Source organism: Dromaius novaehollandiae, chromosome 8 (genome assembly GCF_036370855.1).
Source record: "Dromaius novaehollandiae isolate bDroNov1 chromosome 8, bDroNov1.hap1, whole genome shotgun sequence".
Taxonomy (NCBI): domain Eukaryota; kingdom Metazoa; phylum Chordata; class Aves; order Casuariiformes; family Dromaiidae; genus Dromaius; species Dromaius novaehollandiae.
Genome location: NC_088105.1, coordinates 20,147,607 through 20,160,750, shown reverse-complemented (window position 1 = coordinate 20,160,750; position 13,144 = coordinate 20,147,607). Strand labels below are relative to the sequence as shown.

Here is a 13,144-nt window from a genome sequence, read left to right as displayed (position 1 = left end):
TTTGTAGATCTTTGCTGCTTGTGATTTAGAGAAGGTTGAGAAAACAGACTAGCTAGATGAAGAACAAATATTGACGTGCGGATTTTTTGGTAGCTAACTTTTGAAGCCGGGAGGGGGGAAGTTTTCAAAGGAAAATCCTCTCAAATCCTAGTGAAAACTCTCAATTTTATTTTTGGTGCCAGCAACCTCCAATTTACATTCATAACAATAGGAAAGAGTAGACTGCCCCAACCAAAATTTATCATGTAGATTTAAGAGGATGATTTTGCTCTTTAAGTATGCAGTACTATTAGAAGTGATTTCATGAGAGAAGATCCTGTGACACTCCAGAGAAGTTCCATGGACAGTAGAATGGGAGAGGACTTCTTGGGCTAAGTAGACTATCTGCTAACCCAGAGTTACTGAAATAGTGATTGTATCAGGACAGTGGAATTATCACACAAAGGCAATTGCAGGGTGTATGCCACTACCAGTTTTACCAGAGCAATAAACAAACCCATTCCTTACCCTTCAACACTTCAAGTACTCTTGGTCTGCCTCTGGAAACACAGAAGTGAATTATCTTTGATATATCTTTTATTCTTTGTATATTAAGTGTGCAGGAAGTTGTAAAAAAATCTTTTCTGTCGTGTAACAGATTGCAACGTTCAGTTTTTAAAGAATGACTACGCCAACCTAAAATTTCAAAGCATCACTGACTTTAAGTCATTTGAGTTATTCCAGAACCTACTTAATCTTTCCATTGAGAAGTGTTTTCTGATGAGTGTTTAAGTTAGTGCAGGACATTTGTGCCTAGATATTTCATCCTAACTTGATGCATATACATTGGGGATAATTTTCACCTTTTATTATTATTGTCTGCCCCATTGTCTTTATTCTGCTTTTGCATATGTGTGTTTGTGATTTTTTTTCTAACACAACAGTCTTTCTTCCTCTGTCTTTCTTCCTTTACTTATCTTCCTAATAAGAAAGATTGTGAATTACTCAAGGATCTTCCAGTAAAACCCTGGAAATGCTGTCACTGGCCTCACAGACAGAGGGAGAATTACTTTTATTTTTTGTTTCTATATGTCTTAGTACATGTCTTTATGCACATCCCAGATGGGTGTTTTTTTGCTCTTGCATTTCTTCAGCAATTCTTCAATTTGCATGTTGCTACCTTCTGCCTTTTTCTGATTTGAAGCTTTTTGTAGACCCAGAATTGACTTAACTAAGCATAAGTTTTCCAACTCTGTTTATCTAACTTACCTCAGTTAAATTTGCCTTCTCCTATAGATCATATATTAATCTGGTTGAATCAAGCACCTTAGAACATTAACCACCACATTTTTGCTATAAGGGATATAGACTCTGGATGTCCTGACCATAACCTGAAATGATATGCTGATGTTAACCACTCTGGAGATGGAAATACAATGATTCCTGAGGAAAATATTAAATAATTCCTTTGCATGGTTAACCACTAAACTTTCTGTGGAAGATTAAACACTTGCTGCATATCTTAATGTCACTTGGAATGTGTTATGTGAGTAATTTGTTAACCTTAGTATGAATTTAATATACGATTGGGTCAAAATCCTAACTTGAGAGAGAGAGAAGAAAAAATTCTTTGGGGGAGGGAAGAATTCAGTCGAATATACAACTTACCTTTGTCTTCTCTGAACTTTATGTAACTTTTTCGGACTTCACTGGGCATTGCTTCAGATAGTTATTGGTTCCTTTTTGCAGTATTGTGATTTTATTATTATTATTATTATTATTTTAGGAAATGTTTATTCTGTTTAAAAAAAACCCCAAAAAACTAAAAGCTCTACATCTGACAACTGAACATTTTATAAATAATAATATGCTTGTGCAGTCAGTTCACGGAGGAAAGATTGAAATTATTCAACCTGTTAGTGTGTTTAACAGCCAGCTGTGTCCAGGGTTTCCAGACTGAAGGGTTTCTGAAAATACAGTAACAATAAACACTGTTCTCCCAGAAAAATAAGATTGTGCTATGGGAATAATAATGTATATCTTTCTGCAAGAGACTTTTGAGACCATTAAAAGCTCTCATTATGGACCGAAGTCTTTGGTCTGGCTGAAGTTAACAAGCTTTTCTTTAATGACTTCTTTGTATTCACAGATAGTTCAAGTGCATATATTTGAAAATCTCAATCTTTTAGCTTCAATTTAAATCTAGGTTAATATTTATCATGCAAAATTCCACCTAGCTGGGGCAAGCACCGTTTTAAGGTAATGTAAATAATTAATAGGCTTTTTCTCACCCTAGAAGGAGGGTAAACAGTGTTGGTACCAAGGACTAAAACTTTTTAATAGCTCATGGGTGGGATTTTTTTGCTCGATTATTTTTGCTTTTTGTTTTTTTTAGGCTTGTATTAAGTTTTAGATTGGTAACAATGGTCACAAATTGTCACAAGAAAATTCCCAGTTGGACAGAAGGAAAAATTCTTCACTGCAGGAGTGATTAAGCACAGGAAAGTTGTTCAGACAGTTGTAGAGACTGTCAAAACTCAACTGGATATGGTCTTGAGGAAACTGGTCTAATGTAGAAGGTTAACCCTTGAGTATTGAGTAGGATGTTGGACTAGGTGACTGGCAAAAGTTCCCCCTAACTTTAATTTTCCTGTGATTCTACAATCTGTAGCTGCCATTAGTTTGGAACAATGCTAAGCTGAATGTGGGACCCTTTAGTGCTGAGTTCTGTTTAGGAGCCATTCTGCTTTGTGTGTACAAGAGGATGGAAAATTCCGAGTTCCACATTTCTCTTTGGGCACCCTGGCTCCTCGTGTATTGCTGTGTTGTATTTTGTAGTATATCTTCTTTCCACGCAATCTCCTTATCTTTGACCTATTACTATATGCCTCTGTAACCCATTTGTTGTTCTGTCCAAATGCTATTGCTGCTACCAGCATTTTGGCTGTATTCTCTTATCTTCCTTCCTCAGTGTATTCCCATTGGCCACCAGTACCCACTGATTGCAAAGCTCAAATAATCCCTGACTTTCTGCAGAGTGTTTGTTTGTACCTGTAAGAACAGAAAATCCAGGCAGAGACTGCACTTACCAAAAGTTTGCATGGTGCTTTAAACACAGGAAAGAAAAAGCTATAATTTGTAACCCATAACACTTTTGCAGAGTGTTACTTACTTTAGTGGCTTTCTGGTCAGATATAAGGGATCATCAGCTTTTTTTCTGATTGTAGCATGTGGCTCTCAGATTACAAACCTCTCATGCTCTGAACTTGTTTTTTAAATTGCCTTATTTGTCCCCAGTTTCTCAGAAAAGGCAAGTAGAACACATTGCGTCCTGCAGAGGTGATATATGAGGCATGCGCATCTTGGTTGTTTCCTGGGCCTAACTAGCTCCTCAGTAAATGACCAACTGTAATGGAGAAGAACTGCTGATATTTGTGGTGCATCCACATTCACAGCTTTGTAGACGTGGCCTAAAAAAAAAAAAAAAAAACCTCTCTAAGATGGATTCGAACTAGGCTCATCTGAGAGGCAGGATATATCGCTGAGACACAGGGCTGCAGTAACACAACTTGTAGGGCTTCTGGGCTGAAGTATCTTCTTACCCAGCTAACTGAGGAGGGATCGGGGGCTTGACTCTGTGCACCTGTCCAGGTAGGTTTGCACTAGTAGTTACAAAACTCTGCCCCCAGTTAATAAAAACTCTGTATGAGCAGTTAAAAACAAATCTGAAATACTTGCCAAAATTATTTGAATGGACACTTTATGGAGCAGAAAACTTATGTAGAGAGTTAAATGAGCCTCTTCAGACAATAATGAATCTAGTTTTAGAAAACTTCCAAGTACCAGAGGCTGTAGAAGAAATAGCAAGGTTTTTATTTGAGTGCAGTGTGTGCTAATGGAATTGTGATATATGATTGGTAGGTAAGCATCTACCAGCTCATTGAGATGTGTGTACATCCTTAACTTTGGTCTTTCTTGATCCCTGAGTGCCTAATAGTGCTTCCTCTATATGCCGTTAACAGAGGTTCTGGTTTGAGTTGTAACATCAGAAGCTTCTCATAAACAGAAAATAATAGGTTCAGGTAATGAAAGAGACAGGTGATGAAAGAGACAGATGTTATCCTTTGTTATCGTTAAAAAATCCCCACTGTGGCTTACCACTATACTGTTTTTAAGAATCCTCCCTTTGTATTTCATTGAAAGGAATTTGATATTAACACTTTTCAGAAGGTCATCTATGAACAATTTAAAATGAGACTCTGGATAGTATTTGTCAGAGATCCGATTTACTCTCCGCAGTTGGTTAGTTGCCGTACTGAAGTCTGGGGCTGCACTCTTTGGATCCAGTTTGCTTTATGTCTTTGAATCCTAAACAGAATCTCGTTACTGGCCCAAGGCTGGGATCTCAGGAACACACTTGAAAGAGCATTTCATATTTTAGCATTCTGTCACTAGTGCTTGAATCCATGGTCCAACTGCCTGACGCAACTGAGCAACTATCTCAAGATTTCACTTCAGATTAAACACATTTTCCCAGAATTACAGGTGTTTTTCTTGAAAGGTAGAACATAACAGATATTAGAGCATGCCTATTCTTGTATAAAAACAGATATAGGGCTTCTGAAGCCACTGTTGGCCCTTACAGCAAGAAAAATGCACAATCTATGTTAAAATAACAAACCCTGAAAATTTTTTCTAATGCAGCTTTTTATCCCTCTGGGTTGATGTCTGGGACGTGGTCCAGTATCTTTCTGGTTTGCCCTTGAACTACAGAGGCTTTGGCTGGTTAAACATGCCAGTCTTTTATATTCTCCTGGCTAAATCCTCCAGTATGTTCTTAGTCTGTTAAAAGTCCTACCACTATTTTTCCCTCTTTATTCAGAATTTTTTTTTAGTTTTACTCTCTAGGCTCTTTTGCCTATAATAAGCAAGGCAAGGTTAAACTTTTAGCCAGCTTTTTTAGCATTCCTGTTGTATAGCCAGAGTCCAGTCATTAAATTGACTGTTTTCGCGTAATATTTTTCTACAAAAAGATGTCATAAGGTCCTTGTCAATAAAGTTAGGAACTTCTTTACATCAGCATACAAAGCTATAGCAATTGTATTATTCCATAACATGAACCAAAATTTATAAATTGTATGTACAATTCTGCAAATTATACAGAAATTGTATTAGAACGATTATTTTGCACAGTAAGTTATAACACTGCTTGATACCTGTGAGAGATTCATGTGCTGATAAGAAAGGACTCAGTGCAGAGAGTTATATTTTGTGTCATGGCTACAGGATATTGCCATCCATAGATCTTCAAAGCCTGGGATTTGCGTGTGTCTAGGCCCAGCCCTGCTTCCAGGGGCAGCTGGGCCCTCTTTTGGTGCAGGGGTAGCTCTGGGACCACAGCTCTGCACCCGTCCAGGTAGTCAGCTCGACTAGAGGAAGATTGACTAGTGGAAAGCTCTGAACAGTCAGAGTTGTTTATGTTGAGAATTAGCAGCAAATGAGCGGCGGAGTATACTTAGTTTTCTTTACAGTTTTTAGAATGAGTACATATACATGACAGTGTGGGATGAATATGCTTTCTGCACTAAAGAATTGCCATTTAAAAAGACTGGATGATTTCTGGTAATTTATTAATCGTGTAGACCAAACTGATAGCAGTTAAGATCTCACTGTTAAACTGATTCTGACTAGCTGAGGATCTAGTCCAGTACTTGTAACTTAGGTTTCAAAAAGTAGCTTCTTTAGAAGCTGTTATGTCTGAGACTGTAGTGTTTTCTGTTGCTGCTGTTGTGATTTGTTAATCTGCTCCAGTTTGGTTGCAGCTGCTTCACAGGAGCAGGAAGAATATTAAAAATCTTAATCCTAAAACCAGGTAAAATTAAGTTCGGGTGAATTGTCTGCCAAGTGACTCCATTGCTGTACGTGCAGATGTGTTAAGGCTACAGAAAGAGTAAACAAATCAGTATCTGCAGTCTAGTGCTGAGAGCGTTCCCTTGGAGGCAGAGAGCTCTAGATGTGCATCTTTGTTCAACAGACTGCGTATGCATTTTCCATCAAAGAGTTAAGGGATAAACAGTGCTGAGGAAAAAATGAGAAAAAATTCTTATTTTGGTCAATGAGATGTTTATGGATAATAGCTGGCTCTTCCTGTTGTAACAGCTGAAATCAACTAGGATTCTTGTAATATCAAACCTATGGTTTGAATTTTTGTGGACTGGTACATTCTCATTTGTGGAATTATCTTCTCCGATACCTCAGGACAGAGGCTTGGCTGCCTACAGAGCCCATTCCAAGATACATACGTTGAGTCAAACGTTCCCTTGACAGCTGCAACATTCCTGTCCCAGCAGTTGTCCGCTGGCAGATGAAAGCACTGTGGTAACTGCTTTTACATCATGAATAGTCATTACGCATGCACAGTGGTAATTGGTCTGCTCCTAGCAAAATGACCCTTTCCATATGCAGTGAGTGCCTTTAATGACCCTGATTTTGGCATTGTGGCTAGCCCATCATTTTGGAAAGCTTTTCATACACATGCACATGATTACTTGTCCCTCCATGTAGAAACGCTGGGGAGAATGAGGGCTTCCAGACAGTTTTTGGCCCTGAAATTGGCAAGTGTGGTAACATGGTGGTTGCTCAGTTCACATCCCACGGGGTCTTGGTGCCGTTTTGCTATATGTGGAACTTCTTGCTTGCTTTCTTTTAGTGCAAGCAGTACAGCTTATGCTTACATGAGATATTCATGCTTGCACCAGAAATTCCTTAATGTATTAATAAATGATTTTGTTAAATGTAGAGAAATGTTCTTGAATGGAATGAATTATATTTATTTTCATATAGTTGTTATTTTTAATAGTGTTTTCTCTCCATTGTGATTTGAAGAGAGTCCCATATAGTAACAAGGAGTGTTTAGCCCTAATAATGGAAGCGAAGTGGCAATTTTCTTGGAGAAGTCATGTTTTGCCTAATCCCAAATGAGGGAAGAAATCTCATTAACCTTATTAATATCCTTGTCTTTCATCTTTGGGCATAGACCAGTGCAGTCGTCATGTTTTCTTCCTGCGTTATCTGTCAATTCTCAAAGGTATGAGGGCTGAGTAAGCCAAATACATTTTTTTGTGTGGGTGATACACAGTGCTAGTACATCCTTTCCTAGATGACATATTCTGCTGTAGATGATATTCTACTGAGAGATTATTCTGTGCCTATGCTTATATTGTCAAATGCTGTACAACTGACATTTCACAAACACTTGTGCTATATTTCCACAGAATATTTGTCTTACGAGTGAGTATGTTGGCAGAAATCATGTGTATGTGTCTGTGGAAGCTTTGCTGAAGTTTTAATTGGTAAAAGCAAATAACTGATTTTCATAGCAACACAGATCTCATTAGTGTCAGTATATTCTCTCTGCATATATAAAGATGTCTGGTGAGCTTATCAGAAACGCAGTTAAGAAAAAAAGTGTTTTCATGGGTTGAAGGTGCCTGCAGTTGGTGAGGATGTTGGTTGCACCACACCCTGTTGATCAGATAAGACTGCCATAGAAGACATGCAGAAAAAAAAGACTACTCACTTTTTATGTTAAAGATCAGAAAGAAGCCTTCATAATGTGAAACACTTAAGAACAAGAATTTGCTATTTGGTGCAGATGTAAAATGGAAATAAATCTAAACTTGCAAGACTGACTGTCCACATTTGTTATATTTTACTGTTTTTTGGTTTTGTTTTGTTTTTTCCTGTAATGGACTTTATTTCTAAATGTAAAAATAAGCCCTCAGACTGCTTTGTTTAATGATCTAGAGGTTTCAGCGTGGATACAAGAACTCTTGGAAGAAGCTACTGTTGAAGTCCATTGTAAAGGAAAGTCTTGCCTAAAAAAACTTTGTCTCAGTAAATAACATACCTGATTTGGGGAAAAGAAATCATTTATCCCTCTTTTTTTAGATGTTACTTTCTTAATTTGTGTCTTCCCAATTGTTTGTGAGCTGTTGCTTTGAACAGGAGCTGCAGAATGATCTAGGTATAAAAATGTGCTTTCAGGCTTTTTTATTAAAGCAGTGTTCTGTGTACAGCATGACTCTACATGTGTAAAGCTGCCACAAGAGAAGGGAAGTCTACTGAAGTGCAGGGGAATTGATTCAGCTTTGAAAACAACCAAAGACGACCTTTTTGATGGAACATTCTAATCTGATGTGACTTGTAGTGCCAGCTTGAGGAAGAAATTTGCCAGATGGTGTTGCACCGAAGTAGTGAGGATGAGCAGCTAGGGTCAAAGAGACTGAGAATACATTAAGCTAGTATTGCTACCTTACACTATTTAATCCGATATTTAGCTGATGTGTTAACTGAATTTTTATAATGGATTTTCAGCCACGGAAGTTGACAATTTGACTACTGCTGTTGTGTTGTCCTCACAGATTGTTGTGGTTTACAGGTGATCTGTAACAGGAGTAAGAATAATAGAATTGCAGTAGCAGGAAAGTCATTTTGAGGCAGATAATGCACCTATATCGCTGTAGCAGGTAGGGTGAGGAAAAAAATCCCTTGTGGGTGGAAGCACAATTTCTGTGGTTAGGAAGTGGGTCCTGTTGTCAGTTTTGCCGGCCCTCCTATAGTGACTTTACACAGGACGCTTAGCCTTTTGACGTCTATGTTTTATAGTCTGTAAAATGGGAACAAGTCTTATTTCATAGATTTAAAACTTAATTCCTTATTGGTTGTATGTAAAGAGTCATCTGCTTTCTTTCTGAAGGCTTTGACTTGCAATCTGCGTGTTGGGCACTCTCAGCCTACAGCTTTGATTTAGCAAGCCATGCTGGAATCCAACCCTTTATGGTTTCCATGAGTAATAGCATTTGCCTGAAGTGAGGTTTTTAATGTACTTATCACAGAAAATGTGGACCTTTCCAACGTGCCTAACTTCTTTCAAGAAAAATACTGCAGTTGGCCTCTTGTGAAAAGTGGATGCATTTGTTTTTACGCTGTGGCTTGGGTAGAACCCATAACAGAATGGGCACTGTTGGCTGGACGTGGGAATTCTCCCTTGCCCGGCCTGATGTCGAACAACAGGGAGGGGGAGGAAAATTGGCTCCACAAACCCAGTATCCAGTTTTGACATTTAAAAAAAAAATTTTTTTTGATCTGAACTTTGTACAGTTAATATTTCAGAAAGTCTTTAGAAGTCTGATAAAAGTCCATAGTAGTGCTTGAGAAAGATAAGGCTCACTATTGTAAGAGAACAATGCTGTGGTGCCAAGACAGTATATTTATGCTTTATTGTGGCAAGACTAACAGTGCCAATCAAACTCTATAATTTTGGTGTTATACTAAGTAAAGGAAGAAATAACCAATCATTCTGTAGGTTGCTATAAAAAGTGTGTTAAGCTTAATACACCACTGCATTGCGAGGCAGTTCATTAGCTGAGATATTGCTTCACAGCAGCTGGAGTAATACAGGCTGAAATTACTCCCCTATATGCTGGAGGCCAAGATGATTGTATATGCAGTAAGAAAGATACTATCATCAACCATTATTTTGAAATCCAGTATGTTTTCAAATTTGTCTTGCAGAGTTTCATGACAGTTTTTCAAAGCTGGATGAAAATTTCTGTTCAGCATTGTGCACTGGTTAGTCAATTTTTAACATGCATACAAGAAGCATTACTGCCCAGTTTTCCTTTAAGCCTCTGAAGTCAGAGCCTCAAGGAGTAGGGCAAAACTTCAGTAAGCCTTAGGAGCTAATGTGGAATTGCAAACTGTTTGTTTATTGCACCTGGCACTTTCTCAAAATCTGCTTCATATGGGCCAAACCACTCATTTCCTCAAGCAGATAAGGAGGATACTTTTTCTCCCTGAGTCAAAGTTCCGTGACTCTGTATTTAAGACAGTATAAATGTATATTTTAAAAATGTACTTTTGGAGGCATCTTAACTAGCACATTTTACAATGTTTGGCTCGGCGGAGGGAACCTGAACTTCAGGACTTGCTAAATTGGTGGAGTCAAAGGAAGTATAGATTTTAAAAGCACCTGCTACCATAACAGGACATGAATTGTGCCTGAATTGTCTGAAATGGGATTTTTAAGCTTGCTAAACTGGTATTAAATTGAAAGTAAACACCTTTTCTTTTCCCATTTCAGAGCTCTGAGGGTTTGAGATCCATGACAAACTCTAGCGAACCTGACCATGTGGGAGGTCCCTGAGAGACGAGAAGAAACGTGACCCCACTTGGTCTTTTCCCACCATCATAGCTGTTTCAAGGCAAATGAGTGAAGGAACCTTTTAGGCAAATTTCCCCTGAGGTTGAGTCTTTTTATATAGAAAAAATACAAACGCATGTTTTATCGTTTTAAATGCAAGTGTTAAAAAAAAAAAAAAGTTCTTAGGTAGACAAGGGCTTAAATATTCATATTATGCAAGTAGATGTAATGTAGTTTATGAATCTTAGTCTCCAATTGCAGCAAAAGTAAACTTATTGAGGGAGAGGTGCAGAAGTGTTCATATCACACACATCTTGTCCTATAGTAAACTGTTTCATCATCTCTCCACCCAAGGGAGAAATTGGTCCCTAATGCAAGTTAGACTAGTCTAAGAATTTTTGAGTTTATGCTTTACAGCAGAAAGGCTTAATTGATATAAATTGCACTCTGGCCCTCCTGATCTCCTGTTCTGTGTCTTATCAGAGCATTATTTGTATCTAAGGAGAGGCTGATAGAGAACCCGTTAAGGTATTCCCTTAAGTGAGGAGAATCTTGAGCTGCTTATTCCAAACCTGGGCATTTTTTGTGATGCCTGCACAAAGCACAGCAATTAAACATGATGAAGCCTGTGATATGGCTTTAAATATTTTGAGGTACTAGAAGAATTAATAACTACTACCACATCAGCAGTAGAAATAAAAAAATACATACTGAAGAACCCAATGTGTTTAATTTCATGTATCTTGTTTGATATACGTAGTCATAAGTGTTAGGTCTGACAGATGAGGCCCAGGGGCTAGTCTTTCCTTCATTTTCTTGTCAATCATTTTCTATCTAATTCCTTATTCTTAGGAATTAATTCAGCAGATGTTAACATGGAAATAATTCTGCATAATCTCCTGATTAAGGCAGTCTTTTCCAGATTTAGGCAATTTAGGGCAAATCTGTTAATCTTCAGTCAAGTAGATGGAAGCACTTCTTGCCATCTCTGAAGGAGAATCCATTGATCATCAGTTGAAATTTAGACTCTTCATTGTTTAGGAAATTCCAGTGTTTCAAGTTCATGTTACTAATGTGTGTGGGAATAAGATTTTTACTAGTCAGACTGTGTAATTGTTTTCATATTTATTGTATTTTGAGTGTTTTGACTCTTGTATTAAATTACAATATAACTTTTATGTATTAGACTTGTAACCAAAAGCAAACCAATCAAGCTGAAATGAAGGGTTCTAACTTTACTAAAACAAAATATGTGGATTTAATGAAATTGAAATATTTCAGTCTTCTTCCATTAAAAAAGATGATAAAATGCTGTTTCCACAAAGCATTTGAATTATTATTATTATTATTATTATTATTATTATTATTATTACTTATTTATTCCTTTGGAAAATTTTGACTTTCTTGGCTGTTTTGAATTCAGCCTTCTCTGTGCAATATTGCTCTAAATACAGTAGTGCCATGATACTGATTTTTAGTCGAGGTGACTCAGATGGCTTAAAACATAACTGAACTGAAACTTCTTGATGGGAGCTCTAACAAACTTCACAGTGAATGCAATGAGACTGTGGAACAACCTTCCAAGTAAAGTTGCAGACTTTTACTAAAGGTATGTAAGAAGCAAAACACTGTGTATAATGTAGGGAAGAAAACAGCTAGCTTTTTGTGGGAATTGACAAGAAGTCTAATATGCCCTTTCAGCTTTCACTTCTGCAATTAAGTTTTGTTGTGTTTTAGTCTGAAGTAAAAGCTTTATTCTTCAGAGGCAGTAACAGCCTGTTTTTTATAACTCCTTAGCTCTCAAAAACAGTGTGCAAAATTTTTGTTCACCATTGTGTTAAAACTGACAATGTTTTTCAAGAAAATGTGTTGACGCTCCAGGATTGTTTGTCAGCAGAAGTCAAAAGCTCATGTTTCACTCCTTCTGACAGATTAAATACAAATTATGCAAATTGCTGTAATGTAGGTTATAACCTGATTATGTTACACATTTGAGCAGTGATCATATCTGTAAGTGAAAGCTATCTAGCGTTTTACTTGTTAATGTATTTTTTACCTTTATATTCTACAAAAGAAACCACATTAAAAAGTGATAGTAGGCATGCAGGTTTTATAGACTTAACTGCTTGTGCTGCCAAAATAGGTAAAAGCAACACTGTAGTGGAGTTGCCTATAGTGGCTTTTCAAATACAGAACTTATTTTTCAGGGCTCTAGCAATGTGGTTATAATAATTAGCAGTAAAGTGTAACTTCACTTTTGGAATTTAAATGGCTAAGACTAGAACAATTAAATTTCTTTATTTTGTCCAGCTACATCTGATCTGCAAATTCAAGATATTTTGTAATCATATAGCTCATTTTTTATTTAAATGACAATCTAGTCTGTCTATGAATTACTTCTTATACATAAAACATATGTGCATTTTAAAAATAGGTACATGCTTAGTACATTGCCCTCCAGCATTTTCATTAGCTTTATTCTAGATCAGGGTAAATTCTTCATTTTAATGTATTTGTATGTGCCAGTTGCATTAATGAGTGCTTTATGTGAGTCTGTATCTGAGGTTCAATTTCAAGGCAGCCGCACAGAGTTCCCTACTGACCTCAAGACAGTGGTGATTGTAACTGTGGGATGAAGGCAGAGTTGGTTCAGACATGGTTGGTTTCACATCAGATGTCTGAAATTGCCCAGTGTCTTTTTTTCCCAAAAAATAAACAGTATAACCTTTGGCTTAATTCCTTTCTTTTTTGTGCATGCATACACACTTAAGGCTTATTTTTAAAATAACCCTAATGTCGTCTATGTGCAGTTTTATTTTCATTTGCATGTCAACAGGAGCTAAGAAATCTAGCAGTTTTCTTCTTACAGTTTCAGTTTCTTGATTCTTCTTAGACACTGCTTATTTAATTCTAACTTTTTTACTGACTTTTATGTAACATCTTTGTAATAGTAACAATCTA

General features: G+C 37.1%; 1 protein-coding gene across 3 annotated transcripts in view; it reads left to right on the top strand.

Annotated features, from left to right (window-relative positions):
- The window catches only part of LOC112979776 (uncharacterized oxidoreductase ZK1290.5-like), a 53,037-nt gene that overhangs the window by 24,015 nt on the left and 15,878 nt on the right, over nucleotides 1-13,144 (top strand). The window lies entirely within an intron of this gene.